We start from the raw sequence: 18801 nt of genomic DNA, 5'->3' as shown, positions 1-18801 counted from the left end.
AAGGTAAAGAAAGGAGCTCGTACGCTCCTACCGTGTCCCCGGGTGAGGCGCACTTTTCAGAGCGCCCCCGGGGCACACTCTGGCCCCAATTCCTCACGCCGCTTCCCTTCAGGAGAGGGAAGGCAGACGCGCGGCTCGTGCACCGGATCGGGTGCGGCCACCTGAGGAAGCAGGTGCAGAGCCTCATCGGAGGCCCCTGCTGCCCGTTAATTCATAAGGCAGCCGCACCGCGGACAAGGGCGGTTGCCTCCTAGTTCTAAGCAGGACACGGGGAGAAAAGGGAATCCCCTTTTCCCCGGTCACTGCGCTAGGGGCGCGATCGCCCCATACGGCCCTAATCTTTGACAATTTCTCCCCCCCTTCGGAGAGGGCCATTAAGAGGTCCGGGGGCCCCCCAAGGATCACGGATCCCCTGGGGGGCCCGATTTTCGCATAGTGGAGGGGGTGCAGACCACCCCTCTCTACCAGGAACCCCCGTTTTGCGCATAGGAGTGCCGGGGGCTCCAGTGCTCATCCTTTTGGCACTGGGAGTGCCTCTTCTACAACTGGAAACAGGTACCCTTTAGGGAATCTAGGCTCTAGGAGCCTAATACAGACTTGTGGATGTTTTCTATTTCCTATCTGTTTACTGTTTCTACATATATGTGCTTATGTTCCTTTTATGGGCATGTCTAGCTGATATGTATTCATATGACTTGTGGTATATTCTCTAATGTTCCTTTTATGGGTATTTAGGAATTGTTCATGACAAGTGCATATTTCTTTTTCTATAATTCCTGACTACTGCTTATGTTGCAGAATCCTGAGTACTTACGTGTTCTAATGTGACAACTGCCTATTCTTGCAGAGTATTAGTAACTTGTGTAACATTCTGACAACTGCTAAAGTAGCAGGGTATTACTTACGTGTAATGTTGGTCTAACTATGTTTTGTGCAATACAGATTATTTTTACATAGCCCAGTGTTGTGTTTACTCCAGGTTAAGCCTGACTGCTCGTGCCCAGCTACCAAGGGGGTAAGTAGGGGTTATCTTGGACGTGTGACTCCCTAGCCCCGACTGGAGTGTGTAAGTTCTGCCTGGCTGAGGTGCATACCCTAGCCAACCAGAAACTCAATTTCTAACACAGACAATACCAGATAGTTGTGAGGTTTATCTACTGTGCTTCATATGTACACAGTGTACATGTTCAATATTCAAAGGGCAATATACCATGTGTTTTTTCTTGTAGGTAGATTTACACCCTACATAACTCTGAGGTGTACACCTTCAAGGATCCCAAGGCTAACAGTGAGTGTCACCTGAATGTTTTCTGTGTACTGTAAATATTGTGTGATCTTTGCTATTAGTTCCAATGACATGTGTAATGGGTATCATAATTCACCAGAAAACATTTTTTCCATACATATTAAATCACAAATGAAGAAGGACAAAGTTGCATGTGCAATAGATAAGGACAATTGTCAATTTGCATATATTACCAATTTTTGCAGCCCACATGATGTTGGCTCTAAATCTTCTGTGGTAATGTTTGCCAAATTATGGTATTAATGGTTATGGCACATGTGTGAACACCAGCCCGAGACCAATAGATGGTCAGAATTCCAACCATACCATGGACTAAAATTGACAAATGTATTAAAAAAGTATGGGTCAGAAAAGGTGCATGAGTTCGGCCAAGACACAGGCGCTCATTATGACATTGGTGGTGACTGTTAAAGTGGCAGTAATACCGCCAACAGCCTGGTGGTAATTACCACCAAATTTGTACCATGGCGGTGATACCTCCCATAGACAGCCAATTTACCACACCAACCGCCAGGGCGTTAACACCACTGACCTCGGCGGTAGTCATCAACAGCCATGTAGAAGTCAAGGTACCATCCTCCATGTTATGACATAGCAAACTGCCAGGATTTTTAGGGCGGTACCAAAATCATCAAAAGCCTGGCGGAAACACTTCACAGAAAACAAACGACTCACCATCTGGGACACAGAGGACTCCACTGCCGCCATGGAACTGGAACTCCAAGTCTTACCGATGCTCTACCATTCCATGGCTGTCCTAGAAAACTAACGCCGATGAAGGCAACAACAGTGAGTACAACCGCCTAGCACACAAGGGAATGAGGGAGGAAAAGGAGAGTGACACGCACAACACACACCATTCACACACACACACACCAAACACAGAGCCAGCTGCATAGTAAAACAAATGTCACAGGACCCATGTGAAAATAATGCAAGGACAACAATACTGATGTACGAACACTGTAATTTGCTGCCAACAGCCACTATAATGAAACTTGAAATGTAAATGCAGGAGTCAATGTCCAGATGTGGCCAATGGCCAGTCCAAAGTACCAAAGGCCCACATGGCCAAGAGCACAGTCCAAGGCCCAGCTTGACTCCTGACATAATCCGGACTCCACTGTTCAGGGTCATCATGTTGGAAATGGGCAGGCACCTCAGGGTGAAGGTTGGGTGGAGGGGCACCTCAGCTGAAGTGGGTAACATGCCCACTGGTTCTGGGGGAGGCTCCTTGCCCAATTGTCACTGGAGGGGAGTGAAAGGCCACAGTCTCTGGAGTGGGTACCATGCCCACTGGTTCTGGAGGGGGCTCCTTGTCCAACATTCTCTGGAGGGTGGGCTACATGCCCTCCGCTGGTGGAGGGGTGTCTTTGATGCCTCTGCTGGTGGGAAGGGCTCCTTGCCCTCTGCTGGTGGAGGAGCCTCCTTGGATGTCTCTGCTGGTGGAGAGGGTTCCTTGCCCTCTGCTGGTGGAGAGGGCTCATTGGGTCCCTCTGCTGATGGAGAGGTCTCTTTGACCTCTGCTGGTGGAGGGGGCTCCTTGGCTTTCTTTGGTGGTGGAGAGCGGTCCTTGGCTTTCTTTGATGGTGGAGGGGTATCCATGTGTTCCCTCTTGTGACGGGCCCCCTTGGCCTTTGACATGTGACTGATGTCCTTGCCTCCAGGTCTAGGAGGTGCACCTCCACTGAACCCGTCCTCTGTCCCTTGGGTTTCCCCAACCTAGTCCTCCCTTTCTGAGGTGGAGGTGTGCACTTACTAAGAGTAGCTGTCGTCACTCTCTGGGGCCCCTTCGTGCCAGTAGCTGATTTTTGTTGGGAGCAGTGGCAGACTGTTTGGCAGATGTGCTGGGCTGGGTCGTTGGGACCCTGCTCTTACGGGCAGGATGGGGGGCTGTAGCGGGAGGGAAGAGATCTAGTTGGGCAAGGAAAATCTTCTTAGGGACGTTGGGGTGGGATGTGGGAGGAGGGATGGGAGTGGAGGTAAGGGGAGTGGCTGCAGGAGGTGTACATCTGCTGGACTTGGATGCAGGTGCATGGACAGTGTGCATGTGTGAGGTGGATGGCTTTTGGATGTCTGAATGGGAGAGTTTGTGTCTCTTAGGGGGCAGACAGGGTGCGAGAGGACAAACAGAACATGTGGATGGATGTTGTGAAGGCGCCTGCAAGTGAGTTGGGGGAACTGAGTACCTGTGGCACCTCGTCACCACTGAGATTGGCTGGGTTACCTTTGGGGATGTAGGCAGTGTATTACACTACATGTCTGAGACATTTTCTTCATCCCTAACTTCACCTATATTGTTGCTGTTGCCCTGCCACCTTTGTTTGTATATGATGATGTCTTGTGGGATTGTTAGTTCTCCATGCTGTGCATGCTTTGGTGGTGGGTATACATGCAGGGCTAGGAGGGATGTTCCTACAGTGGGTATGGCACACAGGGCTTGGCATTCAGGTACATTTAATTGTGGTGGTGCACTGTGTGGGATGGAGTGGAGTGATGGGTGTCAGGGTGAGGGATGGTGGTGGCATGCAGGTATGCAGGGGAATAGGTAGTAAATATTGACTCACCACTGTCCAGTCCTCCGGCAACTCCAGTGAGTCCCTCAGGATGCAGTATTGACAAGACTTGCTCCTCCCATGTTGTCAGCTGTGGGGGACGAGGTGGGAGTCCACCCCCAGTTCTCTGGATGGCGAGCTGGTGCCTATCTGCCATGGAACGCACCTTCCCCCGTTGGGAGTTCCGCCTCTTACTGATGTCTTCCCTTGTTCTTGGATACTGTCCCACGGCATTCACCCGGTCCACGATTATGCACCATATCTCCATCTTCCTTGCAAAGGAGATTTGCTGTAATAAAACAGCTGTGGCTCTACCCAGACAATTTTCTCCACCATGACCCACAACTCCTCATCTAGGAAACGGGGGTGCCTTTGTGGGGACATGGGTGCTGTGTGATGTGTGTTGTGCAGTGGGTGTTGAGGAATGTCGTGGAGTGTGGGGTGCATGACAGATGGATTTGTGTTTGTGGGGTGTGTGTAGTTGTGTCTATGATTTGTGTGGCTATCTCTTCGCTATTTTTGTGTTCGCAAAGGGTTGTGGGTAATGTAGGGGTGTATTTTATAGTGCTGTGGGTGGGTGGGTGTAGTGTGTGTATCAGTTTCAGGTATGTGATTTTAGTTCTGGCCAATGTTGTTTTGTTATAATTTTGAGAGGCCATTCTGACCATGCTGGTAAGTACCGCCAATGGTTTACCGCCGTTCATTTTCCGCTGTAGTGATTTGTGGGTCATTATGTGGAGGGCGTTGTTTTGTTTGTGTAAAGGTACGGGTGTTCATAGCAACAGTTTATCACTAACCTTTGGTCTGGCGGATACGTGTTTGTGGCAGTATTCTGTTGGTTTAGTGTGTGTGTGTGTGTGTCATAATATGGCGAACAGATGTTTGCCTCCGCAACAGTATGTTGGCAGCCGTCACCACGGTGGTAAGCAGGATTTACCGCTAATGTCATAATGAGGGCCACAGTGTGTTTGTCCAAGTCCAAATCTGAGCTTTACACAGGTGTGGTTGTGGTTATAGAGTAGTGTATTATCATAGTTTAGGATAGCTTTTAGTGTAGGTATAGGTTAGTTTAGTTGTAACAATTTTAAGATTTTATTATTGATTTGTTGATAGCTGGAGATGTGGGTGGGTAGGTTATTAAGTGGATGGGGATTGATATGTAGCATATGTGTTCTTAAGAAAAAACGAAGAAAAAAAAACAGTTGAATGTTTAGGTAGTTTGTATATAGGAGTAGTTTATGTTGGTATTGTGTGAAAATGTTTATGAAGGAGTGGTTGATGTTTAACGTGTCTGTTGTGTTACATGTGTAGAGTAGTATAAGTTAAGGTTAGGTAGGTTAGGATACATTTTAGTTTAGGTAATGTAAGTTAGATAGTATACGTTTGTTTAGTCATAGTTTAGATTGGGTAAGTAAGGTAGTGTACTGTAGTGTAGTTAGTTTTATATTTTATAAGTTATATATTGACAACAATAAACAATGTTTTCTACTTATATGACTGCTTTAATGATTTACTGCGTAAGAGTTGTCACATATGCTTAGGTTGTGTTAAGCTCATGCTGTAGGATTTCCAGGCAGGTTGTGTAACTAGGTGAACCATCTACAGAGAAGATCCTCGGGTGTAAGAAATATCCCAGACAACTAGGTGAAACACCTACGGAGAAGATCCTATCAAGGTTGCCATTGAGTCACTTAAGGGATCTTCAAACATAATTGTGCACTGTAAGTGGCACTTTTGCTACAAATGGACACACAACACAGAACAGTAATTCACATACTGTTACACTGTATGTGTAAGTTATTATACAGGCATTGAATGGATGATTCTGTCAAACCATTGTCAGTAAATAAGGATATTTTGGGTCACACACTGATGCAAACCACTTTCAAATCACTGTAGCACCAGTTCATTGACACAGCAGTGTTGTTTGCTGGCTAGTATTCATGGAGCAGCCCCTACCTGGGCAGAAACTTAATTCACACTTACCACAGACTGGTTGCTAATTGTTGCACTGCCTGCTTGTGACCTTGGGTAAGTACTTGCTAGTTAAGGCACATTTAGGGTTCAAATAAACTATTCCCCTTGTCCTGTGTAGATTTGTCCATGGCTCTATGTAACATAACTCCCTTTAGATAGTAGATAGTGTATTTAAGGTCAACACATCCACTTACACTACTTAGTCCAATCATCACAAGACATACAACTCCAATCAATTAGTCAATCAATCAGTTTTTGTAAAGCGTGGCCACTCAACTGTGTGGGTCTCAAGGCGCTGGGGGAGGATGGGAGTGAGGAAGGGGCGGGTGGAGCCTCATCCGAAGAGCCACATCTTCAGGCTGAAGGCTGAAGATACTGCATTTATTTACTTCTGTGTAAATATAAAGAGACACAGTAGCAGTTATTTCAGCAACAACCTCAACATTGTTTGACAGCTAAAGGATGTCCAGACAGAGTTCATGGGGATACTTGTCAAGTAACATGTGGAAGAGAGGAGCATTCCAATGAGGAGGAAGTCCAAATGGTCATTAGAGAAGGGAGGCCACATTGACAGTCCACAAATGGACAAGATCAACAGATGAACAAACAAAATGTAGACAGTGCCAGATGAGAAGGGTGATGGCATGTTACTCAACACAGGTCCAATGGGAAACTGACCAAGGGACACAAACATTACTGGGAAGTTCTCCAACTAAAAATGGGAAATTCCACATCTTCCTCCTCTGATGTGTGTTGTGCCTCCCTGATGGAGGTGGTGTTTGTGCTGGAGGCAGCTGAGGCATACAAACATCAAGGGCTGAAGATGTGGATTCCCTGCCCCCAGCAGCATTTGCCTGTGCCAACAAGGAAGGCAGAACAATGCTGAGAAGGGCTTGCTGGTTTGTCAGCACAGCAACATCATCACAGTGAAAGGCACCCATTGTTGTAATATGAGTACTGCTTCTGCTCCATAAATTGAAGGATGGTGCACATATCTCCCGGCTGGGTGTCAACCACACTGGTATCCGATTGGCAGGGCTTTTGTTGTTGCCTTAGCCTCATGACATCAGCGATGTCAGTCAGGGACTGTTCCAATCTCTGGAGCAGAGTGTAGGTGCCTTAAATTGCATTAGAGGTGTCCTTATTGGGACTGAGATAAGTAAAGACTCCCGCTAGGTTGCCCACAATGGTCTACATCCACAGCCACACCTCATCCAATATCTGCGACTGGACTCTTAACACTTCCTGTTGAAATGCAACCTGTGGATCCTTGGGATCCAGACCTGGCCTGGTACTTCCTGAAGGTATAGGTTGGGTTGTAGCCGTTTCCTGTGGAGAGCCGATGATGCTGTCACCCCCTCCCATTCCCAAAGAAGGTGAGACAATTTAGTCCAGGACTTGCTGAAACATGCCTTCATCCATGAGGGGTAGGATGTGATTGGCAGCAGGTTGGTCATCCTGGACAGGCAGCTGGTCAGGAGGAGATGTTTCTCCCTCTGCAATCAAATTATATATGTCAATGTTGATCAATGGTATATGATGACAATAGTAATCTGGCTTACATATAGTATTTATTCTCATTCACTTTTCAATCAACATTGATGTGTGGTGAGACTTATATGTATTGAAGTGAATTGGCAATGTAGTTGACATTCAGATGACAGTATCTGTGCATTGTTTACATGCCACCAGGTGACAAGGGTGTATGTTTGTGTCATACCACACATTGCAACACAGTTACAGAGCTTGCTGGCCTGCCCTGCCAGTGTGGATATGTTGAGGTAAGGTAAAAATCCATCTTAGTGTTTTACACGGCTTTCATGGTGGTTATGCCTAACGTTTTTTCATGTATTTACAGCACTACTGTGCACATTGCACCAACATTGTCCCAAGGCACCACTATACCTAGCATTCCCTGTGGCCACTACTTAGGATACAGATCCTGTGAAAGTGAACAGGGTTTGCTGATATTTTCAATTTGATCCTGCTGCCAGCCTGCATGCTGCATCATGACAGGTTGTCTTGTGCATTAATGTGGCCAAGGTTCATATTGGTCATGCATCCACACTACTTTACACAGCTAGCAAATTAATACACTGCAGAAATGTGTAAGCGCATATACTTAACATGGGTGTGCTATCTGTCTAAACAGTGGCCAGTGTGTGCTAACTCTGAGGGGATATACACAGTAAACTAGGTAGATAGCTATCACTGACCCTCACCCCATTTCATAATTGCCAGAGTTGGTTATCTACTGAGCATCACACATTGTTTGACTCAGCTCCACTCACTTGACTCCTCTGGCAATCCTCATTTTGGTTCAGTAGCTCCACTCACTGTCACTCATTGACTAACATGTGACACCAAAACCTTACTGTCACACATTGACTAACATGTGACACCACTTTCAGTTGATTAACATGGCTGTGTGTATTTGTGAACTATCAGGCTGGACACACACATGCTAATAGTTTTAATAATGCATGACATATACTACCCCTGTTTACTTCACAACTTTACCCATACCTCTCAGTCTCAAACCATCACAGATTCCTGGCCATAGTTATGGCAGCCTAGCTCATCCTGTCACTTCTGAATTCACTGTTTGTCATCCTCCTGCTTTGCCATATGTATCCTGGTACAAGTTTTATTCTTCCATCTCTCTCCTGACATGTGTTACATCTTCCACCTGGTGTACATCATATGTAGGATGTGGTACACCTATGCCATCTTCTGTGACATCCCTTCTAATGCGCATGTATAGCTCAGGCTACCTTGCAGTACACATGACACTTTGCACCTTCTTGCTAAGCAATGTGCCCCCATTCAAGCACAGTGACAGTTCAATATGCTCAGCCACACTTCTATTAAATAACACTACCAGGGGACAAACTGTCTCACACACCGTTTATTGTTTGACAAAACACAAAGCTCACTATTTTATGCATCGCCTGCTTTGCCCCCCTGAGTTGTTTTACATATAAGGATTTAGGGTGCTTGCTACCATGGCAGGCTACTCCTGTGTACTTACACCTACACATCAGTGCAGCAGTGTGCAATGTAGTTCAATGCCAGGGACTAAGGGTATCTTTACGAGCCCCATGCACCACCCGTCTCAAACTTTTGTTGATGCACCAGCAAGGCAGAGGCAGACCCATGTATATGAGGTCACACAAAGGCTATTTGCATGTCTTTTCATTGGCCTCATAGATATGGAGTAAGGCAAGGCATTGTAAAATGGCTGTGTTGCCTTAGTCTGCATCGGGGGTCATTCCATGGGTGCTGTGGTGAGTTTTCCAATGCAACACCCATGGCTTTTGACTGATTCCCAGATTTTAAAGAACAGGTGAACTTGGAAATGCAGAAAAACCATACGCCTACCCAGGTAAGGCACAACACGGAGAAATAACTGTATTTCTCTTCCGTTCTGCCACTTTGCTGCACAGATGGGAAGACAGAAATGCCTCCTTGGATTGTTATTGTGCAGGAGGGTATTCCTTCCTGCGTAAAGGCGATCCTGCATGCAATGCAGGCACCCTTGCAACATGTTCTAAGTGTGCCTCTGTTGATGATAGGCTGCTATAAGTGTACCCATGCTGGGGTGAGGAAAAGGAAAGCATAATTTGTGGAAATTACGTAGCTTTTCTGCTCTTTCCCTCTGGACAGGGCAGCACAGCATGGTCACTTGCTGTGCTGCCTTTGGCCACTATTATTGTACTTATGCCTCTCTGCACATGGCTCTGCACATGGTCCTATGTGGTGGTACTTCACATGCCCACCACCTGACTCCTTTCCCAGGTGAGGAATTGATCCTCTGATACCCACAGTTCATTCAATTGCTTTGTGGTCCAGATTTTGCGGCACGGCCCCACGAGAAACCCATTACATTCATGGTGCAAGGAGTCATGCATTATGCAAGTCAGGGTGGTCAGGGTTCCTGTGTCCTGCCATGTTGTGGTATTCCATTCCAAATCTTTTGCTTGGTATTGTAGGACTTGTAGTACTGGACACTGATGTTATAGATTGACCAAAAATGGCAAGATTCAACAGTGAAGCTGGACTGGTGGAGCATATCACACATGGACTGAACACACTTTACAGATGTGGACTGGGCTGTGCAATGTATGATTGTTTTTCTTTAGTTACATTTCTATGATATGTGACTGGACATGTGGACATTTCCATCCCTTTCTCTTACACTCAGCACAGTGCAATACAGAAACATTGCATGCTGCATTGTTGAACCAGACATATTTGGTAATATTGTCCTTTGTTGCCACTTACTCTGTGTCTTGTTGGTCCTCATAGGCTGCACTGTCATGTTCTTCCACTCTTGCTACTAGCTCGGTTTAGGATGACTGATGCCATCTGCTCCTCCAAGGAAGTCATCTCCTCCTGGACCTCAGGTTCTCCTTCTCTGGTGCGCATGGCTGCCTTCAAGTTGCTGACCTGTTTCTCCGTGGTCCTGAGCATGTAGTCATGCACTGCTTCTTGCAGTCTGTCCCTGTCCTTTTGATTTGCCCTACACTGTTGAGTTTATCCACTATGGACTTCCATATAGCATCTTTCTTCCAAAATAGCAATTTTGAGATGACAATGACTTGATGTCCATGTTTTGTCATCTCTGTTATGAGTATTTGATTCTCCTTCCTAAAATTACTCTTTTTAACCCTGGATATCCTGGATAGTGATGGGGTTTTTAATGTTGTTACCTTGGCTGCTGCTGCGTGCTCTATATTTTCCATTCTGTGAATGGGAAACCTTTTTTTTTTAGGTGCGTCCCTTCAAGAATGATTCTTGATGCATTACACACCCAAAAGTGATGCAAGGCGGATTTACATTGCTTTATGTGCTGCAAATCAGCCATCTGTCACTTTTAGAGCACATACGCCAGTTTTCCTTAAGACATCCCTCCCACATATGGGTCATTTTTTCTGACACACCATGGGACTTTATGCCATGGTACACCATCTTGTAAATATGATGCATCCATGGTGTAGGAAACTGTTGTACTGCTGTGCAATAGTATTGTGATGCATCGCTGCCACAATGCAGGGATGTATCACTTCTTGTAAATATGCCCCTTAATATGGACCTAGATGCATAAACACCTTTGAAGTTATTCTTGTAAATGAATTTACTAATAAATATAGTTATGTAAGTAAAACTTAGCTTTAAAAGTGATCTTATTAACTTACAGAGGCAGGTTGTTGAAAAAGGTGACCACCTACAAACATTTGCACTGTGTGGCATTCATAAACGTATGGTAGGCGCATTTTCACCCTGGACATGGTCAGAGCAGAGGGGCCACCCCCGAAGATAATATGAAAAGGGTTAGCAAGTCCATAGGCACTATGTGCCAAATAACACAAGTGTAAATGTTTGCCTGCTACATTTATGTAAATGTGACTCCTGGAGATTTTTGAGAATTCCGAATTCCAGAAAAGTTGGACAATGACATCAAATATAGATTCGAACCTACTGAAAGTCGTGAATTTGAGTCTGTGAACATTTTTATTGTGCTAGCCTTTTAAGCTCCTTTTGCACATAAGAAATAGATTGTGCGTATGATGTAATATATACATGCATTTGCAGAACACATTTATTTTTCTAATACAACTGTTGTTATCAAACGAAAACACTGATGCAAAGAAACTGCAGTACAACAATTTTAATTAAAAATCAGTTTATGAAAAAAACGTCAACTCGAAATACACTATTGAAACACACACCTTTATGGCATATGTGTTATTTGTTGCACACAAGTTTTTCACAATGTAAACTGTCATTAAGAAAGTGAATACTCCCTTCTGTAACATTTATTGAATCCTGCTACACAGCAGTTTCTGCAAAACGGTTTTAGGCAACACGAAATAAATGTGCTTTTTTTCTCAAGCTGTTCTTTCAACCATATGCAGTAAGAAATTATCTGCAATTTAAGCTCCCATTTAAGTATTGCAATGCACATAAACAGGTTTTGCAAATGTGGCGATGGCTGATGTAGCTTACATTTCCTAAGTAATTAAAGCTCACTAAAAACGTTTCCCCCTGTACTGGCACAGTATCTCATGAAGATGTTTATGTGAAGTAATGGAACACCACACAATTGTACTGCTGGCAATGCGCAATTGGTTCTCACAGTGTGTTGTTCACTTGTGAAATTGCCATCATCTGAAATAGTTGTAAACACTTCAATACCCAAAGACGAGTTGAAAGAAGCTCCATGCACAGAGGTAATGTGATAGACATGCCCAGCGCACATTAAATCTCAAATAATGTCACAATTTCCATTACTGTATGACAAAGGGATAGAGCCTATATAAAAGCACACACAGGTAGAGGCAAGTAAGCGATTCATGGAAGTACCAGCTGCCAGAATCCATCACAGAATTGTAGAGGGAGCCCGAGAACTGGCACGCAGATTTCCACAACGAAAATAGTCGCCATCCCCAGTTATGTATGGCATTTGTAAGCATGGGTAGACGATGTTGGGGATCATACATGACGTAGAATTATAGATGGGGTAAAAGTGAACATGGCGCTGTTTTTGTCTCGTGGTTCTGAGTGATATGGACAACGCTACCTTCGCTCTTGTTTTTTCAGAACCCCTCAGTGAAAGCGTCCCCATAATTTACTGTCACTCATCTACAAGTATATATTTTATGTATGGCTTTGACTGAGACCAACGTACACGAACAACACATTTTAAATAGGATTATTCACTGCCATGACATAGCAGCACTGGGTAATAAAAGTTGTTTCTAACTGTTGCTGCAAGAATTTTCTGGCTGGTCTGACAGACCACTCTGAGAGATTGTCAGTGCTGGCTTTCTGCCCGGATGGAGCACAAGGTGCCCAGCGTCGGGAAAGGAGGGGTTGGAACAGCCCAGGGGTGGTGAGATGTTTTTTTGCGGATATTTTATTTTTCATTTTTTTTTATTACATTTGGTCCCTGTAGGAGAATCCATGTTTAGTATGGTTACACAATACTTGTTTAGTTGTGCATAGCAGTTGAAATCGGACAGATGATATCGAGGGCATACATACCATAAAAGTATACAAGGATGAATAGTAAAGGGAATGCTTATCACTGTGGGGTTCTGTGTTACATAGACAACTAATTCCTCAGTCTCGTTATCTGATGTCACTCAGACCCCCCTCAGTGTTCACTGTTAATCATCTATATTTCTATTTAATGTATGACTTTGGTTCGCAGTCACAACCATTTATATTGGTTTCTGAATCTGATTGCTCACTGCTATGACTAGCAATAGCTGATAACATAACATGTTACCCACTTTTAGTATGCTATTAAAGCCTTCTAGAACAGACTGACAGGACTCTCTGAGAACCCGTCAGCACTATTCTGCTTGTCTCCTTTGAACGAACTAAGAAAGCAGAGCTGCAGGAGGGGCAAGGAAGGCAAGGCAGGTGGTATGGGCTTTTTGAGGATGGCAAGAAATACATTTATTTTTCACATTTAGGTCAGGGAGGCCATGTTATGCATTGCTCCCCTGTTTCTCCTCTGACCCTGCACCATAGTTGAAAGCAGTGGACGGTCATTTTGGGGGGCATACAAAACATAACATTATAGATGGGTAAAAAGTGAATTAACAGGATGCTTTTCAGCTGGTGGTTCTGAGTGACATCATAGACAACGCGGACTCCACTCGTGTTATATATTAGATGTCGCACATAACCCCTCTGTGAAAAACATCCTTGTAATTCACTGTTACCACCTATAATTATATATGTTATGTATAACTCTCACTGAATGTCACTATCCTGAATACCAGATTCTAAACCTGGTTATTCACTGCTATGACAAAAACAGTGAGCAACAACAGTTATTTCCCACAGTTGCAGCATCATAAAGGAATTTCAAGGTGCTATGACATGAGACTCTGAGAGCTGATCAGTGAAATGCTGGCTCTTGGCTACAAACTGAGAGCAGGGTGAACAGCTTTTCTGGAGGAATACAATGGAGGGGGCAGAAAGCACAGGGAATTGGGGTGCATGGCAAGAGGCCTGTGTTTTTCACATCTGGGACAGGGAGAAGACACCATGTTCTCTGCTTTTGCTTAACAGTTGAAAGCAGGCGCAGGTGATTTTGGTGGCCATACATAACATAAAACTATAGATGCCCATAAAATGAAGAACGAGGATATATTTAACTCTAGGTTTCTGAGTGACATATTTGACAACATAAGCATCACTCTCCTGGTCTATTTGTTGTCGTGCAGAATCCCTGGCTGAACATAATCTGTTATTCTACCCATTCACAATAAATACAAAGAGAGGAAGCATACATCTACTCATTGATTCTGTATAACAGCTTAAAGGATCTGCTACTTTCATTAGGTAAAATAGAGAATCTATTTCATGATCTGTCAAAGCTCATACTATTAAAACTGTTTCTAATATGATTCAGTCCTCCTAATCCAGTTTAGTCCCCTACAGGGATATGGAAGAAACCACACAACAGATATTAACTGATCCCTGCATAATCCCGAACAATAATCACAATTAAACAGGTGCACAATTAAAAGACTATGTATAATTTTGCAAGACGACAGGACCCATGTCTTGATTAATACATCCCCCCATTGTCATTTAACAGGTCAGAATGGAAACCCTCAACAACAGAAAAAAGGACTGTACAGTTATTGCTCCTGTGCACTTAGGAAGGAGTCCACAACAAACACTTGTTTAAAAATTCCAAAAGCCATTCTTGCAACTCCCCTCAAGAACTAACCACAGCCTTCATTAATGATATACCAAGAAATAGGAGCTGTGGACTTATGCTTGATACTTAGAGATTTTTTTTCTTAGTAGAACTGCACGACATTGTTTGTACTGTATGAGATTTGTATCACAATAGTCACATGTGAAGGGTCGGCACAAGCACAAATTGAGGAAACTACTGATACACAATAGTATTACATGAAAACCCTTTTTGCACCAGATTTAGATCAGTATTTTGAAAAACAAAGGGCTAAATGTGCATAGCCTGATGTTTGCAATTTCCTAATAGTAAATTTCTGTGATTCGCTATTAGGAAATTGCAAACAGCTATGAACAAAAGTGTTTTTAACACTGTTTGCGATTCCCAAATGGGTTGCAGACCTGCCTCATTAATATTTATGAGTCAAATCACAATTTATGACCCATTAGGGAATGGCCACCTTCACAGGGATGGTGGTCTGCTGCGGTCAGCAGACCCCCATGTCTGTGATTACTTTTTACGGGTGAGCGCAAAGCGCTCCGTCCTGTGTTCTAATCTCTCTTTGGGCTTCCAAGCATGCCCATCTCACGTCAGTGTCTTTCATTGGTTCTTGGGCTTGCCTTTTAAAATCTGCTTACTTTCATTAGTGAAAGGCATGCATAAGTCATGACTTTTCCGGTGTTTAGCCCTCCTCGAGCGCAGCAACCAAGTACTGAAAACATACGAGGCTCGCTGTTTTCCGTCCGGTTTCTGGACTACTTTTTCTCTTTTTCCGCGGCGTGATCTCGCTGGCCAGAAGTCGAGCGCTCTGCATGACATCGACCCTGTTACATAGTTAATTACACTTTTGCCGATAGGTTTCACTGGAAGCTAACTGTTATTTCCGTTTGTGTGTCTGCTTTGCACTAATGGTGGCAGTCAGCTCGCTTATGTGAAACTTTTACTTTTCAGTTTATATGGCAAGAAAAGTCCAGTTAGTTATGTGAAACTGTTTTATTTTCATTTTCAATTTATGTGGCAAGAAAAGTCCAGTTAGGAGTTTAGAATGCTAATTGCTCAAGCTCAAGCAAACACGAGACCGGTTGCATTGCAAATGCTTGTTAAATAAAGCCATTTTTTTTTTTGTAATGCATCTTATTTTCCCTAAAGGAAAATGGGATGCACTACAAAAAGAAAGCTGAATAGGTTTCTTTCCATTTTTTAAGAGTAGGCAGTCATGCGTGGGACTGCTGCCTGCTCTTAAAAAATGTCTTCACACACATTTACAAAGGGGTCCCTTAGGAACCCCTTCCCGTTTGCAAATGGCTTACCACCAACTTGACATTGGTGGTAACTGTGAATGTTTTGAAACCACATTCCCTGACACAAAACATTTCTCCAGAGCAATGTGGCTCATTGTTAGGTAGATACGTGCCCAAAAGCATTTTACTAGTTGCAAGCAGGTCGATGGGCCGTTTGTAACCAGTAAAAGTCCTTCATACATCTGTCTCAAAGAGTGTTACAAGTTGGGTCGCTAAAAAATACAAAGAAAAGCGTATTGTATTTGCACTTAGAGAACTACTCAGCCATGTTTCCTTTGTAGTTATTCTTCATTAAAATCAGTGGCCATCGAGGAAAACATTTTGTTGTACCAGTACTAGTACCATTAACTGTTCTTTCACCTTTAAAATAAACACACTAGACACCTGGGCCCATATTTATACTTTTTGACGCAAAACTGCGCCAACGCAATTTTGCGTCAAAAAAATTAGCGCCGGCTAACGCCATTCTGAAGCGCCATGCGGGCGCCGTATTTATTGAATGACGTTAGCCGGCGTTAGCCGCCGGCGCTATCTGGTGTGCGTTAAAAAAAACGACGTACACCAGGCAGCGCCGGCGTAGGGGGAAAATGGCGTATGGGCGTCCAGAAATGGTGCAAGTCAGGCTGAGGCAAAAAAATCGCCACAACCCGATTTGCACCATTTTTTAACGACGCCCATCCCCCATTGAAATGACTCCTGTCTTAGCAAAGACAGGAGTCATGCCCCCTTGCCCAATGGCCATGCCCACAGGTCCCTTAACGCCTACCCTGACCCAGGTGCTAAAATCTGGCGCAAATGCAGGTTTTTTAGTCCCGCACACTCCCGGGCGTCATTTTTGCCCGGGAGTATAAATACGACGTATATGCATCGCAGTCATTTTTTAAGACGGGAACGCCTACCTTGCATATCATTAACGCAAGGAAGGTGTTCACGCAAAAAAATGACGCTAACTCCATGAACTTTGGCGCTAGACGTGTCTAACGCCAAAGTATAAATATGGAGTTAGTTTTGCGTCTAATTTGCGTCGAAAAAAACTACGCAAATTCGGCGCAAACGGAGTATAAATATGCCCCCTGGTATTTCAGCTCCACGTCACAGACATCACACAGAAAAAGTTAATTGTATATCTTTAGTTACAAAAAATTGGTCACCCCTGTTATGCATTCTAATCCCTATTAAGGATTCAGTAAATGTATTTCTACCCAGCTCTTGTTAGCATTAAATTCTGATTTGCATCATGTGAAGTGTTTTCGCTTCCCTCTGAGAGTAATACTATGCTGTGTAAAATAACGAAAAGAAAAGAAAACAATCTCAGAGTTAAGAGCAGTGAAGATCCAGTGGTATACGTTTGCCTCCTAATTTTAATGTGGACACTTCCTCAACTACAGTCTTTTCAAATGTCATATAAATGTTATTTGGTGCACATTTGTTAGAATATCTTGTTAGTCTGCTGAAAACGATCTCATTTTCTCAAGGATTTGATTAATGTGAGAGCAGAATCCATCAGATTGCTCATCAGCAAAGTGAGATAAGAATATTGTCTTCTTTGACATACTCATGATTGCTTTTAGCATTTATCAAATTCTATTCATATATTAACTTTAGAAATCCTTTGTTGAGACTTAATAGCTTGAGTGTTCCAAACATCTCTTTACCGTGGGACACGCTGATAAAAAAATGTAGTACGTGATTTCTAGTGCCTTTTCGAAGGCATCATCAGAGAAACATAGCTCCAGTGTTTGACTTAGTGCAAACATCGAGATGTGCTAGGCTGCACCATCTTTTCATTTTCTATGTGTTGCCCTTCCAGTCTGCAATGCTACATGTGCTCATTTATTGTGCATTATGGGAGATGGCCAAGTTAACTGCTTCCTCTTTGCCTGCCCATAAGATGGGTCTGTACAGAAAAATATGCCGCACACCGTCTCTCATGGTATGATGTAAGGCTTAGATACCATAGATGAGCTCCTGTCTAGCCCTGGGTTGGCTTTGCATTGCACTGTTGTTAGACAAGCCGCTTTGTGAAAAGATTCATCTAACATCAGCACTGCAGTTTCCTAAATTCTCACTTGAAAGGCTTGTGAATTGCTAGCTTGTTACTTTTTCCAGTTTCAAAAGACTGGCCTCATTTTGCTTTCAAACCTCCGATCAGATTTCCCTTCACCTCCACATTTCAACTGGGTAAATATGCATGTTTTGTTGGTTTCAGTTTTTAAAATTCCAGTCATTATTTTCCTCTCTTTTCAGAGTCCGTTTTTGTTTGCTCAAATTCATATTTTGTACAGATGCTGACAAATACGCTGGGTTACAGGCGCTATACAGGCGCAAACATCTTGCATGTGCTATTTTCTAGTTTGCCTCCTCAAGGATGGACATTGCTGTTAGCTAAACACTTATGGGATTCCTTATTTCTGGCCTGAGCATTGTTGTTTCCTAATATGGCCTATGGGTTGTCTTATGATTGTGTAGCCTGACCCACTTGAGTATGGTACGTGATGTAGCAATGTTGTAGCCTTTTTCTTTGCAGTTCACAGGGCACTCGATTGCATGGGCACCCTGCGATTAAGAGAGTGTTGGTTCAAGGGAGATTCGCTGAAGCTACTCAACTGTTTCTGCGTGAAATGGCCTTGGACTAGAATCCCAGGTCTTACAATGACAAGTTACATCACTCCCAGTAAGAATGCAAATCAGCCACCATCTTGAAGATATAAAAGAAACAATTCTCATGCGTCACGAGAAAATGTGACACCACAAAGCACTCTGATGTATCAACAAGCAGCACAGATAGCTCTACGATACACTACAATACATTGGTAATATTTCTTCTAGTCCGACCCTCGAAATCTATATACTCCTGCCAATAAAATAAATGGATCTCTAAGCATCTATAGACTGGCAATCAGCCAAGAGACTGCTTGAGTAAAACTATAGGCTCAT

The sequence above is a fragment of the Pleurodeles waltl genome, chromosome 5 (genome assembly GCF_031143425.1).
Source record: "Pleurodeles waltl isolate 20211129_DDA chromosome 5, aPleWal1.hap1.20221129, whole genome shotgun sequence".
NCBI classification, from domain to species: Eukaryota; Metazoa; Chordata; class Amphibia; order Caudata; family Salamandridae; genus Pleurodeles; species Pleurodeles waltl.
The sequence above is the reverse complement of the archived record's forward strand: the minus strand, read 5'-3'. Positions refer to the sequence as shown.